Consider the following 18,719-nt stretch of genomic DNA (forward strand, 5'->3'; position numbering starts at 1 on the left):
AAGAACTTTTATATTGTTCAGAAACTCCATCCGTCTCCACCACTGGTGCCCCTTCGCCAATGTATTTACCATTCATGTTACTTAACATTGTATTTCCTTCATGGCCACCTTTTTCCTATCTAAAGATCCTCAAGATTCATATTTTTCATGCTCTATTAGTGTTTTCCATGAACTAGGAAGGAGGGTGGACCAAGTAACCAGAAAACGCCATTCTCCTCCAAGAGCCTCTATTTTCATGATTCTATGATTTTTTTTTTTTTTTTTTGGTGTTTTTGCTATTTCTTTGGGCCGCTTCCGTGACATATGGAGGTTCCCAGGCTAGGGGTCTAATTGGAGCTGTAGCCGCCGGCCTACGCCAGAGCCACAGCAACGCGGGATCCGAGCCGCGTCTGCAACCTACACCACAGCTCACGGCAACGCCGGATCATTAACCCACTGAGCAAGGGCAGGGACCAAACCCGCAACCTCATGGTTCCTAGTCGGATTCCTTAACCACTGCGCCACGACGGGAACTCCCGATTCTATGATTTTTAAGATTTGGTGATCCTAAGAGTTGGTTTTATCTTCCATAAATATCACATCCTGAGTCCATGAGATTCTGACTCTGTTTTTATATCCTAAGACTCTACCACTATGATTCTGAGATGCCCATTTTATAAGAGTCAGACCCTTATGCCTTACAGTTTCAAGCCACCATCACCTGGATGTGAATGTGGTTGTCAGACTATGTTCCCCATGAGATAAGTGGAACCTGTGTCAGGGTCACAGCATCTGTGCTTGACGGGGGAAGGCAGAATGGTGGTGAAAAGAGAGAAGAATGTCCAATTGAGAAAACTGACTTTAAAAACACATCTCAGGAGTTCCCACTCAGGAGTTCAGTGGAAATGAACCCCACTAGTATCCATGAGGATGTGGGTTCAATCCCTAGCCTTGCTCAGTTGGCTAAGGATCTGAGCTGTGGTAAATGTTGCAGATGTGGCTTGGATCCCACATTGCTGTGGCTGTGGTATAGGTAGGTAGCTGCAGCTTCAATTTGACCCCTAGCCTCAGAACTTCTATATATATCGCAGGTGTGGCCTTAAAAAGCAAAAAAAAAAAAAAAAAACCACCAAAGAAAACCACATCTCAAGGCTTTCCAAACACTTCCCTTCACCCAGTCTTCCTCCTTGACTCTATGGCCTAGAGGGTGAGAACACCAGTTGCTAGAACAGAGGTGCCAGCAGAGGCAGAGCTCAGAGCTGTTTCTTGCCCTTATATTCCCCAGCATGGAATACAGAAGGCTCTTAAGAAATCCTGTGTGAGTGAATATGTCAACCGGACTGGCTGTAGTATTCTTCTTCTCTCTTCTTTCCCGTTGTCTCCTTCCAACCTTCCTCCCCCTTTTCCTCCTCCTTCTCCATCATCTCTTAACAGTATGTTAGAACTTCCAGGTATATTAAGTATACAGACCTCATAGGAATCCAATAATGTAGGGATTACTATCCCCATTTTACAGATGAGGAGCTTGAGCCAAGAAAAGAAACAACTCAAATAACATGAAAAAAAAAAAAAAAAGGATCAAGCCCACTGTCTGACTCTCTATCCAGGACTACTTCCCCAACTGCCTTCTAATGGGTTTTTTTTTGTTTTTTTCTTTTTTGTTTTTTTTTTTTTTTTACAAAATTGAAATATAGTATTTTTTTAATGGCTGTACCTGCAGCATACGAAAGTTCCCAGGCCAGGACTGAACCCGAACTTCTGCAGTGACCCAAGCCACTGCAGTTGGATTTTTAACCCACTGTGCCACAGCGGGAACTCCTGAAGTATAGCTGATGTACAATTGTGTTAGTTTCGGGTGTACAGCACAATGATTCTTTTTTTTTTTTTTTTTGTCTTTTTAGGGCCTCACCTGCAGCATATGGAAGTTCCCAAGCTAGTGGTTGAATTGGAGCTGTAGCCACTGGCCTTCGCCAGAGCCACAGCAACACAGGATCCGAGCCGAATCTGCAACCTGCGCCACAGCTCACGGCAACGCCGGATCCTTAACCCACCTAGCGAGGCCAGGGATGGAACCATGGAACCCGCAACCTCATGGTTCCTAGTCGGATTCATTTCCACTGTGCCACAACAGGAACTCCAATGATCCAGTATTTTTGCAGATCCTCGTCCATTATAACACTCTTAATAATAATAAAAATAATAACCTCATGAGAGATGAGATGAAGAAAACCAATGCAGAGAGGGAAGGCTTACACTCTCCATTCCTGAATTTAACCCTGAATGAATGTTCTCCACCAATACCGATCCTCCTTTCAGAACTTCTAATAATTGAGGACCTATCACACCCAACTGTTCCTTTCATTTTCTAGCTTTTTCTCCTCCTCTGAGTGCTGTACATGGCATGTGTTTATTTTTCAATTAAGGCAAATTAAACTTAATTTTGTTTTGAGAACATTTTTTTTTCTTTTTTTAGAATTTCACAGCCCACGGTGAGATAATTGAGACCCTGCTGTTTCTGGAAGCACTATTTAGAGAGAGCAGCCTAGATCTGGCACAACCTTGGAGGAAGTCATCCTTTCTTAATCCCTTCCCTCTGCCAGGTCCCCCATCCATCCACTTCCTTGCCACTGCCCTAGCCTGGAAGGATACCTTCTATCTGTCATCTGAACAATTATGATGACCTGCTATGGGGCCACCAGACTCTCCCTCCCCGCTCCTCTCACCCTCCTCCTCATCTTTCTTAATCCCAGATCTGATCAAGTCCACCCTCTTCTTAAGAGTTTCAGCAATGTTTTCAATAAAGACTACTTAGTAGTGGTTCGAAGGTTTTACAAATTCCATCCCTAGCTTATGTTTCTAGCTTCACCCCTGAGTACTCTCGGACTGAAATATTTCATCTCCCACTTTCTCCTTAGAATGTCCTTCCTCCAGCGATGTAACTGGCTGGTCAACCTTCACGGTTCACACAGACAGATCTTTCTTCACCCTAACATGCCGTGATGCTCCAGTTTCAGCACCAGCTACTCTGTGTGACCTCATGATGTGCATCCGTCTCCTTATCAAACCAGCAGAACTTCAGATCAGGAAAAAGTCCAATCCACTGAAGACAGTCCCAAATCTGAAACACTGTAACTCTTAAAAAAAAGGAAAGGGGGAAGTCAGAATAAGCTGAAAGAGGGATACAGGAGGGAAATAAGAAGGAAGATTTACAAAAAGCAGGAAAGTAGGATGGTGAAGGCAGAAGGGAGGGAGAGAGAAGGAGGAAGGGGGAGAGGAAGGTGAAACATTAAATCTGAGAAACTTTCCTTCTTACTCTTTTTTGATAATAATTTTCTTAATATGGCCATCATCTCTGAAATGATATGGACTGCCAGAATTGCTTATATAAAATTTTCTGGAGTTCCCCTGTGGTGCAGTGGCTCTGGTCACTGCAGAAGCACAGGTTCGATCCCTGGCCTGGAGCAGTAGCTCAAAGGATCTGGCATTGCCACAGCTGCAACCTATGCCACAGCTGCAGCTTGGATTCACTCCCTGGCCCAGGAACTTCCATGTGTGGCAGGTGTGGCCGTAAAATTTCTAACAAATAAATGAATAAAAAATAAAAATAAAATAAAAATTTACCATACACATCATAGTCTTATTTTTCTGAGAGATAGGTTTGTCTAGTGTAGAGATTCCTTAAGTAAGCAATATAGAACATTAATAAGAATTAAGTGAAAAACATAGAAAGTGGAAACTATGTGTTTACATTTTGAAAAAGCTTGAATTAGATTTTAAAATCTCTATTCCAAGACTTTGTCAGAGCCTGGAATGTGCTTATACATAATTTGACGTCCCAGAGAGGGCAACTCATTTGAAGCCACTCCCAAATTTATTTGACCACACAACACTGTTTTCTCCGAGTTTTAGAAGAGTTTGCACACCCTAAGAAATAACATGAAAATGTTCAGCCAGAAGCAAAACTATTGTCTGGGAGTCAGGAGTCAGGTGTTTTAGGTTTAATAAGCCCACTAATAAAGATGGTGGCCTTTGTCAGGACATTTCCCATGTCAGAACCTTAGTTTCTTTATCTGAAAAAAAGAGGGAGAGTCAGATACGATGGATCCCACTAAGGTCCCTTGTAGCGCAGTTCTAACATCCTATGGTTCTGTGACAAAAAAACAGACACATGCTTGGGGTCGTGTCTTGGTGTCTCCCACTTCCTCTATGTGGAATGCCCCCTTGCCTCATCCGTGAGGACAGACCCTTCCCTTCTGTGCCATCGCCTGTGCCAAGTCTTTCCTGGGCAACTTGGCTTAGCACATTTTCCCTCCTGAGGTTTCCTATAAACACATTCCATTTCCTGGAAGCTATTGCCTTTGGAGCGGATAAGCAATGAGATTCTGCTGTATAACACTGGGAACTATATCTAGTCACTTATGATGGAGCATGATAATGTGAGAAAAAAATGTATGTATGTACGTGTGACTGGGTCACTTTGCTGTACGGTAGAAAATTGACAGAACACTGTAAACCAACTATAATGGAAAAAACAAAAATCATTTTTAAAAAACCATTTTGCTTCTATAGAAGGCTCCCTTGACCAGAGCTCAAACTTTCTTGACTTCATTTACTTTGGTGATGGCAATTATATGTCATGTGCGGTGATTACAAAGATGGTTAAGATACAGTCTTACGGATGCCTTGCTTCCCACCAAGCCCTTGAGAATATGTCAGAGTCATCCACAGTCTTCTCAAGAGCTTGGGACAAGGCCTTAATCTAGGACAAACTCTGCCATTTGTAAGTCCCCTTTAAAAAGAGACCATTGAGCGTTGAAACCAGTGCTATCACGTTATTATTTCTTAAAGCCTTGCCATCCCTTACTCTGCTCTTGTCCAAGAGTAATAAAGCAAAGCAGATAAAGTAGAACTGTTCTGGGTGCAGAGCAAGGTGAAGATGGACACGAAGTCCGTCCCACCTGCTGAAGCCCTCCTGCTGCCACAGTGGGCCTCTGAGGGTTGCTTGGGACCCCGACTGAATCTCAAGCCCTCATTTCAAAACCGAGGAAACTGAGATGCAGAGAAGGGATGTGATTACCCTCAAATTAAAAAGTGACTCTTAGAGACAAAGCTAAAGTCCTGTGATTCCCAGGTGGCAGCCACTCAACCTGTCCTTTTGAAATCGTGGCCACACGTATGTGCAATGATTCCAGGTGATTCAAAGGTGGTCCAGCTTTTCTTTTAAGGGCATGATCACTAGTTTAGTGTGCATTGCAAAGTAGAAAGTACTTATCACATGTTTGGTTTTTATGAGTATTATCGCTCAGGCCAAGGTCAAGCAAAAGAATTAAACAAAAAAAAACTGAGTCCATTTAAATTTGATTTGGAACAAATGACTTTAGAACAAATTTAGCAAACTGCATTAAAGCACGTGTCTCTGCTTCAGGTCTTTTTTCTCCCAAGAATTGTTCACTGATCTACCACATCCTACTACTTAAAATGTTCAGCATCCAAGTAATGCACATTTGTTAAAGAAATATTAGGCCACACAGGTTAAGTATAGAGGAGAGACTGAAATTCACTCACAGCTTATCATCCACAGATAACCACTCGAATATTAGGGTACAGCTTTTAAAATAGCATGCCATGCACAATACTCTGTATCACATGCTTTTTAACTTAGTAGATGTCAATAACTGTCATCACGAGTACCATTAATTGAGCGCTTACTGTATGCAAGGCATGTTGCTAAGTGCTTTATACACGTGATATTCATTCTTAACAGCCAAACTAACAGGGAAGTACTCTTGTTAGCCCTGTTTTACAGACGATGTTCCCTACCTTTATCCCACCTTCTAATGTATCAATGTGCCTCCTACCATCATTCTGAATGACTCTAGATATTCCATGATATGCTTTGTTTTGTTGTTTCTTTTTTTCCCCAAACACTCAAATAGAGTTCCTTCTTCTCACACAAATAATTAATTTGCTCCTTAGGATGGGATATTTCTTAAAACACAAGGATTTGTACCTTCTTTTTTTAATTTTTCCTTTTTTGGCTAACCCAAGGCATGTGGAGTTCCAGGGTCAGGGATCAGATCAGAAGCACAGTTACAACCTACCCTGCAGCTGCTACAACACCAGATCCTCAACCTACTGTGCCAGGTCTGGCCATGGATCAAACTTCCATTCCAGGGCTCCAGAGTGGCCGCTAAACCTGTCAGACCACAGCAGGAACACTTGCACCTTCTTTTAAAAATAAGGACAGGGGAGTTCCTGTCATGGTGCAGCGGAAACGAATCCAACTAGGAACCATGAGATTGTAGGTTCGATCCCTGGCCTTGATCAGTGAGTTAAGGATCTGGCATTGCTGTGAGCTGCAGCATAGGTCACAGGCACGGCTCGGACCTGGCGTTCCTGTGGCTGTGGTGTAGGCCGGCAGCTACAGCTCCAATTAGACACCTAGCCTGGGAACCTCCATATGCTCGGGTGCGGCCCTAAAAAGACGAAATAAAAATAAAAATAAAAATAGGGACAGGGAGTTCTATTGTGGTGGAATGAGTTAAGGATCCCGGTGTTGTCACTGCAGCACCTTGGGTTGCTGCTGGGGCCCAGGTTCAATCCCTAGAACAGGAACTTCCACAGGCATGGGTGCAGCCAAAATATATAAATAAAAAATATTAAAAAATAGGGACAGAGATAATGACAGTGGTAAACTGAAACAGATCCTGCTCTAAGGCATCCCCTTCCTCCCCCTCAATCACCTCACTGCAGCCACACTGGTCTCCTCACTGTTGCTCTAACACACCAAATAGTCCAACCTCAAAACTTGATTCTTGCTGGAGCAGTCTTCTCTGGATGTCCACGTGGCTCTCCCCCCACTTCCTACAGACCTCCGCCCAAGGTCAGCATCTCAGTTAGCATCTCCATCACCCATCTGTACAAAACAACATGCCCTTCCCCCCCCGCCCCCCCCCCCCCCGCCACCTCTGTCACACTCCTCTCCACGTGACACTCTGCATGTGCACTTGTTTATTCATGTCTCCTCCTCCTCCCTAGAACGTCAGCTCCAAGCAGGCAGGGGCTTAGTCCATTTTGTTCACTGCTGTATTTACAGCTCCTAGAACAATGTCTTACACAGAACAAGGGCTCGATAAACAGGGTCTGTTTTTTAAATGAAAGAATGAAAGTCGAATTTCACAAAAGATTGCATTCAATAAAGATTTCCACCCATGCCACAGGAGAGTCTTTTTCCCTTCATTCTTGCCAAGACTGGATACTAGCATTTCAAAACAAAACAAAACAAAACAAAACACATTTTGATGATGCTACGTGGCATCACATTGCTGTGTTCATTTACTTGATCACCAGGGAACCTAAATATTTAGTGTGACCCCTCCCATTTGTAGCCGGAAGTCCCATCCCCAGATCACATTCTGATACCAGAAGATCTTATGACCACATCTGGGCTCATGTTCTATTAATAGATATGGAGAACTCTGCCTGGGATATTTTCCCCTGCATCTGTTCCCTTCTCCTTCCTATCTATTCTTGACTACATTCAATATTCCTTTACACACACCCAGACACACACACATGTAAAGAGGGATTATATATAGATATCTATCTATATAGAGAAAACTTATATATACATATGTATTCTTTATATATACATGTATTTTATATGATATATATTCTATCTATCTATCTATCTATCTATCTATCTATCTATCTATCTATCTATCTATCTTTCTATCTATCTATCCATCCATTTATCCATTTATCCATTTATCTATCTATCCATCTACCTATCTACCACTTTTCTCTTGGAACATCTGGTTGTCACAATTGATGCCACTTCCACCCTGCTGTTTCCTGAGCTAATTTTAAACCTCTCCTGTTTTTAAACCTCTAATTTTTAACCTCTACTGTTACCAGAGGTGGCCTTGGTGATTCTATTCTGACGAAACGTAAGATCTTGGCTGTTGGCTCTGGCCCAGAGTTAGAAAGTAGCTTATTCTATGACCACTGGTCCTGATCTCAGCAACATTTGAACTTCCACAATTTAAGGGTGAAAGTAAACATGCTAAGCTAAGGTTTCCTGCAGAGGCATTGTGAAGTTAAATTGCTATTTTAAGAGGCTATGAAGTTGGCAGCCAGAAAGCATGGGAAGAGTGGAAGATATTCATGATGCTGACAGATAAAGGAGAGAGAGCAACATGCAGGTTATTAAGGAGATTTAAGAAGCCTCCCTTCAGTGGCGCCATTTATAACATCTCCTGGAACGTAGAAGACAGATGTCTTTCTCATTTAGGTATGAGCCTGGGACTGAGGGCAGGGTCTGCATGACCAAAGCCCTTGAAGATTTTCAGCAATGGACCTTGCCTTAAAGAATAGAGACCAAATAGTAAGAATACACCTTGATTCTAGGAAGCCGCCAAGCTGCTAGGTGAATGGAGGGAGGGCAGTTCAGTAGAAGAACCTTAAGTTTAGTGTCTGAAGATATGGGTTTGAGATCTGATGCTACCGCTTTACTGTATTATCTTGGAGCAAATCCATTCACCTCTGAGCTCTAAGGTCCTTATCTGGAAAATGAGGAGAGTAATTCCACCTTTGGAATGTGACTGTGAAGGTTGAATAAGATAGAACGTGTTAAGACATGCAAGCAGTTGGTAAGATAAATGATAAAAATGGGGAAGAAGGGAGTTGTGTCGAGGAGAGGTGGGGGGCAGGTGATAAGCGTGGTTCCCAGGAGGGGATGCCGCCTGCTGTCAATCAGTAGCTCCCCCATAGGCAACTGCTGAATACCCTGGCCTTATAGATTAGAATACCGCATCAAGAGGTAGGATGGCATGGGCTGTAGAGGGCTAGGGTGCCACAACCAGCTCAGATACAGTTTGATCCTAAAGAGGAAAAAGTGTATATGTAAAGAAAAATGAGAAAGTTTACCCAGACCATATTGAAGCGGACTTTCAGCTCTGATGGTTGATTATTATATGGCTATATCTGGTTTCTGAGGCATGATGATATAAAGAATAAAAAATCTACCCTCAATCATTAATCATTTTGCATCTTTCAGTGCCTTTTCCCACACTCTTTTTTTTTTTTTTTTTTTTTTTGGTCTTTTTAGGGCTATATCCAAAGCACATGGAAGTTCCTAGGCTAGGGGTCAAATTGGAACTGTAGCTGATGGGCTACACCACAGATAGAGCAACGCGAGATCTGAGCTATGTCTGTGACCTATACCACAGCTCGCAGCAACGCCAGATCCTTAACCCACTGACCGAAGCCAGGGATGGAACCTGAGACCTCATGGATACTAGTCAAGTTCGTTACCACTGAGCCATGACAGGAACTCCTCTTTTCCCACACTCTTAATATCTCTCCTAACAGCTGGGATGACATTGCCATATTAGGGGATGGGATGGGTAAAAATGATTGAGCAAGCTTGTTTGCAAGGCAGGGCCTTGAACCTGGCGATAATCTCTTTCCTATAGGACATTTCCAGTTGGGGAACATACCTGGGGGGTGAGTAACATTTCATCTAAGGCAACTAGATAGCGTAGTAATTAAAAAGTAATAATAATTAATGTTCAGATAGTGTTGATGATCTGCCAGGCATTGTTCAAAGCACCCATCACACAAACTCATTAAACGCTCATGAGATCTCTGTGAGGAGGGACTACTTTTATCCTCATTTGGCAGATGAGGAAACTGGCCCAGGAACATTAGGTAATCTGGCCAAGGTCAGAGAGCTAGCCAGTGGCAGAGCTGGCCTTCAGACGCTGGCATCCAAGCTTTCAACCACTACACTTTCAAGGGAAATACTACACAACCTAACATGTGGTCAACTCAGTGTGTGGCCTTGAACGTATGGCATCACAGCCCTGAGCCTTTGTTTTCTCATCTCTAGACCAGGGAATGATAAGGCTTCTGCAGGAGCCTGTTGAGAATATGCAAAACAATCTCTACATCAAGTACCCACTACAGCACAAAGAACTTGTGACATGCCTGGCACAAACACTGTTCCACTTCGAGAATGATTTTAAAATTGTGACATTTCTGCCATCTCTAAATACTGTGGGTGAAGACCCTTACAGAACTCCTTGAATTCTTTCCTATATGCACTCTGCCTAGATGTTTAATTCCCATTGCCAGAAACAAGAGGGGAGAACAGGTAAAACCGTGGCTGATCTACTCATATTTTTAGGAATAAGTTGAAAGCCTTCATTGGACTTTGAATGATGCTATCCTGTTGATACAGATGCAGAATAAAAATTTTTATGACCCCTCTCAACCCTCCCTTGCCTTGGCCATCTCTGGCCATGGCATTTGATGAGGACCGCTGCATCTCAAAGAGTCGTGCCTCCCAAACTTGTCCCAGCAGAAAAATCAGATTACCTCCCCCCACTCCCACCCTACCTCACTGGGTCATCTAATTTTCAATTTTTCCTGACAGTCCCAAACAAACCAAAGTGCTGATTTTCTTTTTTTAATGGCTCCTGTGCTTTGTGCAGATTTTTTTTTTCTTTTAAATAATGCCAGCTCAGGCTTCTTGTGAGTCCTTCCCCTAGGATATGCCTGTAAACTCAGAGCCCATCAAATGCCACGAGAAATTGAGTTTATCCACTACCTCGTAAACCGAAACATACTTACTTAAGGCAGATGTCATGTCGCAGTTTTCAGAGGTTTATCTTGGGGTTTCTGGAGTTTCTCGGAATCCCACTGCCCACCAGAAATTCCTCTACATAGGAACTGGGCGCTTGGAAGTGTGGGTCCTCTAAAAGGCAAAGGCATCCTGGATGGCTGCCCTTCCTCCATCTGAAGCTGCCTGGCATCTGTAACTCAGCAGCTCCACATTACCCCCAGGGTCTATTATTTCTCAGACAGGTTCCCACTGGTTCATTTGTAGGACCTTTGAAAGGTTAGATAAATTACATCTCAGAAACCCCCTGGGGCCAGTACTGGGTTAACCCTTACCAAGGGTTCCAGCTGTTCAGATGGGCTCCAATCTTTGCAATTCACACACAAAAAAGGATTGCATCTTGCTTTTGTTAATTGCCTTATGACTCTACCTCCTCATCCTGGGGTGGGGGATGGGGATGTTGGGTGTGGGGGGGTGGATACAGTCTCTCAGCTGTTCCCAAGACGGCCCTAACAGTGCTGTTTGCCACTCTGCACCCTGTGGGGGAAAAAAAAATCTCAGCAAACTGGGAACAAGACTTGTTCAGAATGATATATTTTAGGTCTGCACCAGGCTTTCTCTTCCTATGCATGTTTTCCAATGGATAGCAGCCAGGCCTGGTAATTTACCACCCTTAACTTTCTCACACCCAGTCTTATTCAATCTATTCTCCTTAAGGGCACCTGCAATCTCCAAAAGGTAGTTCCTTTGAGAGACAAAGATCCCCTGCACCCTCACATGCAAAAAAGAAATTAATTTCACTTTTCCTCAGCTTCATTATCTTCTTAATTGTCTTTCTTGCCCCCTCAGTAGCAAGGACTGTCTGTGGATTTCTAGGCAGCCTTTCTAGGCTGCTAGGTTCCAGAAGGAGAGTGGGTTTCATGCTACTATGTAACCACTTTGATATTAAGAGTTACAAGAATGATACATCCATCCCACTCAGCTACCCTGTCTTGAGTCACAATCTGTGCCCTGTGACTTCTTAGGGATTTTTTCATTTTTGAGAAGACATCTAAATCTTAGGATGAAGCGTGGCCATCATGTATGGTTCTCTCTCTACCTCTGCAAAAACTGTCATGTGCCATTTCGATAGAGATGGGTAAATCCCTTTGATAAGGTGGGCCACCTTGCGGTCCTTCTCAGTTTGCAGAAGTCAAGCCCGGGGAGGAGCAGGTATATTCTTAAGATGGTCCAGATACACAGTGGTAGGAGCTAGGACTAGAATCAGGATCTTTGACAGCACAAAACTTGGAATTCATGAAGCTATAAGATGAAAAGATACATAGTCTCTGATCTCCAACACCTTATAGTCACGGCCATCAGCCTCCTTCCTCCCCACCATCACCACCTCTGTGTCCTCCTCTAATTTCCCCCTTCCCCAAACTCTCATGGAAATGCTGAAGTGACAATTATCAGTCTCCCATGAACGGTCATTACTTAAGGATTTGCAGGTCTTCTCTAATCCTGGCAGGATTCATCACCCCCCACCCCCCACCCCGAAGCCATTTTGTTCAAGGCCTTTCCCACACAAGATATGCAATAAATATTTGCTGATCCACACTGATTCCAGCTTTCATCCGTTTCCACCAGACTTCATTTCAATTACCTTCTCCCCAGGTATTCACTCCCCTCCTCCCTTTCTAGCCATTTCCCCCCCTCCAGCGCCTCTCCCTTCCTTTAGATTTGGATACTTCCAGAAGGTGTAGCATTCAGTGCAGAACTAGAAATTAAGATTAGAAGAATTCACTGAAATGACTGATTAAAAATGGACATGATGAAAAACCACAGAGAATCTGTAATGATGAGATTCTGTCCATCTCCAGACTGTCTTCAGCTCCGAGAGAGCTGCCAGGCAAGGAGATTCCAAAGGGCGGATGTTGAGACTTCTCATCCCTCAATTTGAGCAAAGCCTTTGTTATCGGACCTCCTCCTATCTTATTATCATCTGAAAACAGTCTCTCTCCAAAAGCTTCAGCCACACCCTCCCTTAGATTTGCTAAACTTGACCCTGCCTAGTGACTTCATCATCGTTCTCCTCCCTGCCCCCAATAGTCTTTCCCCACATAATCAAGTGGCTGGTACCTTGTCATTTACATCTCAGCTCTAATAGCACCCCCTCCAAGGACAAGTCCCTTCGGATGACCCTATCTAATGTTACGTGACCTATATTCCTTCCTAGCCTATCATTCCCAATGATTACTTGGATGATATTTACTATTACAGGAAATTATTTTTGCTTATCTCTTTGGTTACTCCCTTATCAGCAATCTCTCCCCGCTAGACTAAGAGCTTCATGAAAACAGGACCATGTTCATGCTATATTTCTAATGCCTAGATCTCTGTGGTCCAGTACGGTAGCCACCATCCCCATACAGCTATTTAAATTGAAATAAAAATGAATAAAATTTAATCAGAGGAAAAGCCCATTTATCAGTAACACCAGCTATGTTTTAAGGGCTCAACAGTCACATGTGGTTAGCGGCAACCATACGGGACGAAAGGGGGAGCACAACCAGCATCACAGAAAGTTCTATTTGACAGCACGGGGCTGTGGCAATGCTTGAAAAATGGTAGGCAGCCCATAAATATTGGTTGAATCAATAAATGAATGAATGCCGCTTTTAATCGTCACTCAGTTTCAGGGCACCCTCTCCCTTCTGTGACTCACCCCATAAGTGACATGAACTGGACGATGCCTACAGGACAACATCCAGCTTGGTGAGGGGGCTGAATGGATGTTATAGAAGACAGGGCTGTGAACCTAGGCCCATCTAGTCTGAAAGGGAATACCTGTGGTTATAAGATTGGAAGAGAATTACACTTGTGTTTGTATGATTTTAGAGACGTACGGACAGAAGGCAGATTTAGCGTCAAGATGAGAAAACATTCCAACAAAGCTCTCCCAGGACAATGTAGATTGGCCTGCATGGCCAAGAGTTCACTGGTGCTAAAAGTACTAAAAATGAGTACTTAATTCTTGAATGAGGAGAAAGGTTAGGGTATAGCGAAATCTTCAAACACGGAGATCCTTTGATGAATGTCATGAAGCATCAATTTCAAAGAGTTAATAATATGCCCCTGACTATTCCTAACATTTTCTGAACAACCCAATCCTGTTGGCCATCCACAAAGGTTACCATTAACTCAGTGGTACCCTGGAAAGGGCAGAGATGCTGAGGCAAGGGGGACTTAGCACAAATTCTAGCTCTGTTGGCCCTGTGACCTTGGGCAAAAGACCTAGTCACCTTGAGTTTCACTTTCCTCTTCTGTAAAAGAGGTTGTATCTGCCTCCCTGGGTGGGACGGAAGATTAAATGAGAGTAAGACTAAAGACCTTAGAACCCAGCAGGGTCATATTCACTTCCGGGTAAGACCTAAATTTACCTGTCTGCATCATCATTGGTGTCCTTACATTATTGGTATAGGTGGTGTACTTTTGAGGCCATACCTTCATTGCTTTGCGTAAATATGAAACAGTTATCAGGAAGAAAGTGAAAGAGAGAAATTACAGCTGCTGCTGAGACAGGGCTTCCAATGTTAACAGCAAACATTTTTCCAGTGCAACTCCTCTCAGTCAGTCCCTGGGGATAAACAGATGCTCCTAGGATATTGGACCATATTAAAGAGGGCCAGCGAGACACACACATGCAAAGTTGTAAAGCGGGGCAAAGAGAGATCCAAGCTAAAATAGAATTTCAGACAAAATTATGCAAAAGAACAGGGTGAAAGGAGATTAATTACAAAGTAAGATTTGGGAGAAGACTTCTTGGGAGGGTCATTTGAGCTGGATGTGGAAATACAGGTAGGGTTTTAAAAAGGTGAGACTGATGTTGGGAGATGGAGAAAGGCATAGGTACTCTTTGCAGAAGGCGTGAGAATGGAAAATGAGGGGAGGTATTTGGAGAATGGCATTTGAAGGCTTGTCCACTACACAGGACCCTCATCTCATCTGCCCTGAGTACCAGGAGTTCAGTGGCCAATTTGTTAATTTTTAGATTTTAGCAAGGGGGAAGCAGGGGGAGGAGAAGAGTGGGAGATACATATATAACTTTAGTGGCCTGTTCTGGTGATAGGTACGGAGGAGGCAACAAGCCAGTGGATGCCAATCAGAAACTGTCTCTTCCCACAACTGAAGACCCCTGGGGCAAAGATCTTTCCAGAGAAAAACAGGACTTTTGGTCAAAGGCATAAACTCTTGTAAGCACTAAGAAGGAGATGTTTTATTTGGACTGACCAGGGGAGAGTGTCTTTAAGGTCCCCACCCGTACCATTTCAAATATATTCATTGCAGCCTGAGCTGGGCTGTCTAAACTCAACAGGGGCCCAAGAGCAGATTTGGAATCTCTGAGCAGTGTCTCCTTAGTTGAAATGGAGTCACAGCTCCCCCTTCTGGGAGCTAAAGTGCCATCCAGCCCTGGAAAAGCCTGCGTGGAAAGGCTCTATTGCAGATGGGCCTGAAACCCCCATGTTTTTTTTTTTTCTCCATACTCTCCTGCACCCCGAAATGAGCAACTAGGACTCCGGGAGCACACTTCTGCGTGGGCCTGGTTGTAATTTCTTAAGAGCACATTTTTCACAAGGCTTTAGATCTCCTATCCCCTGGGACTACGTGTCCCAGTTTTCACATGGGTGATGCTTTTATATAGGGGGTCGCAATTTGGTGCGGAGGTTGCATTTCTCTTCTGAATATAGCATGTAGAAAAGACTTTTGAATCCATGTGTGTGCATGTGAGCGCATGGCTGCGTGTGTGCTTGTGCATGCTCCTGTGACAGCCATAGGTATGACTGTATAGGATCTGTAAGAGTCTCATTAACATCAAGAAATGAATTTGTCTCAAGTATTGGCTAGAAGGTGTACACTTGGCTCTCTCACAAAGCATTTCTTCATAAGGAGCTCAGGTACAGTCCCCATGCTCTCTGGCTTCTGTTGACTAGTCATGGTCAGTATTGGGTCCCTGGCTGTGTGTGATTCTCTGAAGGTACTGGAGAAAGGATGTATGTTCTGTGTATGCCTGTCTGTCTGTCTATCTGTCTCTGTCTAACAGGGAGCATGATTAAGACATTGGACCCTTTCTCTCCAGGTCAAGTTTCTAGGTAGAACAGCTTTGAAATGCATCTCTGAAATGAGAAGTTTGAGATGGGAAGGCAGGTGATTATCCTGGATGGGAGCATGGTGGCTGGGTAAAGGCAGAGAGCAATACACAGTCCTGGGCAGAGTGGTATGGTGGAAAGAACGTTGATCATGACGTCAGGCATCATAGGTTCTAGCCCTGGGCATCCCACCAACGCATTAGACAATGTTGGGGAGTTTTCATGTCCTCTCTGGCTGCAGAGTCCTGCCTGTCTGTTCTTTAATATTCCTTCCAGCTTCGATTGTCTATGAATTTAAAAAAAAAAAGAGAAAATGAGAGCAGTTCCTAACATATGGAGTCTCCTCTTCTGCCTTCACACACCCTACCCAATTGAATGGGGATCTCTGCTCTGACATGAGGTTCCCAAAGCAAATTTCTTGTGACTGTGTGAAGGCTTCATTCAGCCTGAGGTATCAGCCTTCAGCCAGAGAATGGTGTGTCTGCAAGTGCCTGCAGGTAGCGTTGTCACCCACCCGCCAGGGCAGGTTTCTGCAAACACATGTTTGCTTTTATCTCTCCACAGAAGATAAATGTGTGTGTGTGTGTGTGTGAGAGAGAGAGAGAGACGTACATGGACATATTCACGTATTTTTGTTTTAAGACAAGAACGTTTTTACTTTTTTCCCCTAAAAGGCCTTTTCAGTGGCCCCTTCCTGCGGAGGTAGACAAGAGGCTGGGTCTCAGCTCTTGTCCACCAGAGCCTCACTGCCTAAGAACAGCTGCCTCTTACCTTGGGAAAGTAACAGCTGCCGAGTCTGGAAGCCATGCTAACAGCAGTAAAACTCAGCATTTTTGCTGAGTAGGGCAAGCCTTTAAGAGGCATCCGGGAATCAAATCAATGGCTGGCCCTGGAGTCCAAGCCTGGCAGGACCTAGCCAGGGAGGCCAAGGGACTTACCTAGAGAGCCTCCTAGGAGGTGGGGGAAAGAGGAAGGAGGGACTTGACCTGAACTGTCTTCCTTACTGAGATTCTTCCCACCACCCCCGTGTGCCCTTGGCAGTATATTGGAGCCAAGCAAGGGATGTGAGGTGCAAATCAACAGCAGTTTAAGTCAATTACCGCCACATTTGGCCATGAGTTCCCCACCCACAACCAGCTCTCAAATTGTAGGTCTTTTATCACACACACACACATACACACATACACACACACAGCCTCTCTGCTTCTCCCACTATCCTCCTAAGTCTAGCGGATTCATGAAGAAGCACAGTTTAGGAAGAGATTCTCTTGGGACTCCCCAAGCCTGTCTGAAACCGGGAAGGGAGCGAGGAATCTGTCTTAGGGAAGTGCCCCATCCATCTCCTTCCATCATACCGAGAGCTGCCCCCCAAATGAAATTTTTTCTGCAATTCCGTGCAGCTATGAGCAAGTCCCCGAGGACTCTTTTTCCTTTCCCTTGAGGGGGTTCCATGTGAACTTGCCCGGATCCTCCCCAAGAGCACCAGAAGCAGGACATGCTGTAATGCTGTTGTGATTACAGCTGGAGAGGCAGCGTAGACTCTGTCCTGGACTTGCCAAGCCCCAGATGAGTCCACCACTGACTTCTTTCTGTCACCCACTACCCAGTGACTCCAAATTCCCATCAGAATCCTGGAGTCTGCCCAGTGTGGGATTTAAAGCGACAGTGTCTCACTGCCTCCAGGTTGGGCCAATTCTCTTTCACATTAAACGGTGAATCCAAGTGTAGCAGATCTCCATCATTTGGAGAAATCTTCCTTCAAGGGTACCAGTATTGGGCTAAATAAGGTACCATCCCAATCCCCATAATCCTCCCCAAACCCCAGCCCAGAGCCCCAAGAGGAGTCCACAGCGGGTTTCCCGATGGCTACGTGATCCTATAATAAGGATCCCATTCCGTGTATGCTGGAGAGACCTAATTAAAAAGACACACAAGCACACACACACAAACACACGTACAAATATGCACACACACACACACACACATCGTGCCTTAAGTAGGTTATAGGACCTCTCCTCACCCCCTCCCCTACACACACACACACACACACACACACACATATCACAAATACACGCATCGAACGCAAACGACGCCGCACACGCAAACACACACTAGCACCACATCAAGTTCCCACCATGGTACACACGTCGGGAGCGCGCGGGGAGCACACACGCCACTTACTAAGACCCGCATTTAACCCTTTGCGCCCCAGAATACAGAGCACCCCTCGCCCCCACCTCCCGGGAACCTGAGAGGACTTGCAGGCGGCGGGGCGGCGGAGCGAGGCGCGGAAGGGTGCCGGGAGGGGGAGGGGCGGGGCGGCCGGGGGCGCCCCGAATGCGGTCCCGGTTGGTCTCCAAGGGCAGCGGGGCTGCCGGCGCTGCGCCCGGCGCCGCCTTACCTGGAGTCAATGTCCGTCTTTGGCGGAGAGCTGCGGGCGGACGCTTTTTATTCGGCTCGGAGGGAACTTGGGAGAGCCCTGCGTCCAGCTCGCATACCGGGAACGGCGCGGGGACTGCAGGCGTGGGGGTACCTGGCTCCTAGCAGCCTGGCTCATACTCAGCCGTAAAGTCCCCTTCGCTGGTCCCGAGGACAGGCATGAATCCCGGCTCCGGAAGGCGGTCACTACTCCCTCTGCCCCCCGGCTCTCTGGCTCTCTCTCCGGCTCTCTCGCTCGCTCGCCTTCTCCCTCTCTCGCTCGTCGCTCGCCTGCGCTTTCCTCCTCCCCCCGCGCCAGATCAGTTCGCAGCCGTGGGGCCCGGGAGCGAGGCGGGTAGCGAATGGAGAGGGAAGTCCAAGTGCGCCGCGGTCTCCGGGCGGGGAGCAGCGGAGGCAGGGCTACGCGGGGGGAGGGACTTACCCGGCGACGGGCGAAAATGAATGGGGGAGCGACTGCCGGGGGGCGGGCCGGGAGGAGCCAGGAGCCGGGGGTTTATTCTGAGGAGTGTTTTGTACATCTTTAGGCGGAGGAGGAGGAAAAGAGAGAG

At 45.4% G+C, this 18,719-nt stretch overlaps 1 protein-coding gene across 3 annotated transcripts in view; it reads right to left on the reverse strand.

Annotated features, from left to right (window-relative positions):
* BRINP1 (BMP/retinoic acid inducible neural specific 1) overlaps positions 1–18,514 on the reverse strand; it is a 196,590-nt gene extending 178,076 nt beyond the window's left edge. For all 3 annotated transcript variants that reach the window (XM_021077997.2, XM_021078073.2, XM_021078035.2), the window contains exon 1: positions 18,134–18,514. The gene's annotated coding sequence lies outside the window, so the exon portion shown is untranslated. The remainder of the gene's footprint in view (positions 1–18,133) is intronic.
* Between the last annotated feature and the right edge of the window lie 205 nt (positions 18,515–18,719).

Source organism: Sus scrofa, chromosome 1 (assembly GCF_054392235.1).
Source record: "Sus scrofa isolate SSC_HxYL_T2T_F1_AM1 chromosome 1, Sscrofa_HxYL_maternal_Yorkshire_Landrace_v2.0, whole genome shotgun sequence".
Lineage (NCBI taxonomy): Eukaryota > Metazoa > Chordata > Mammalia > Artiodactyla > Suidae > Sus > Sus scrofa.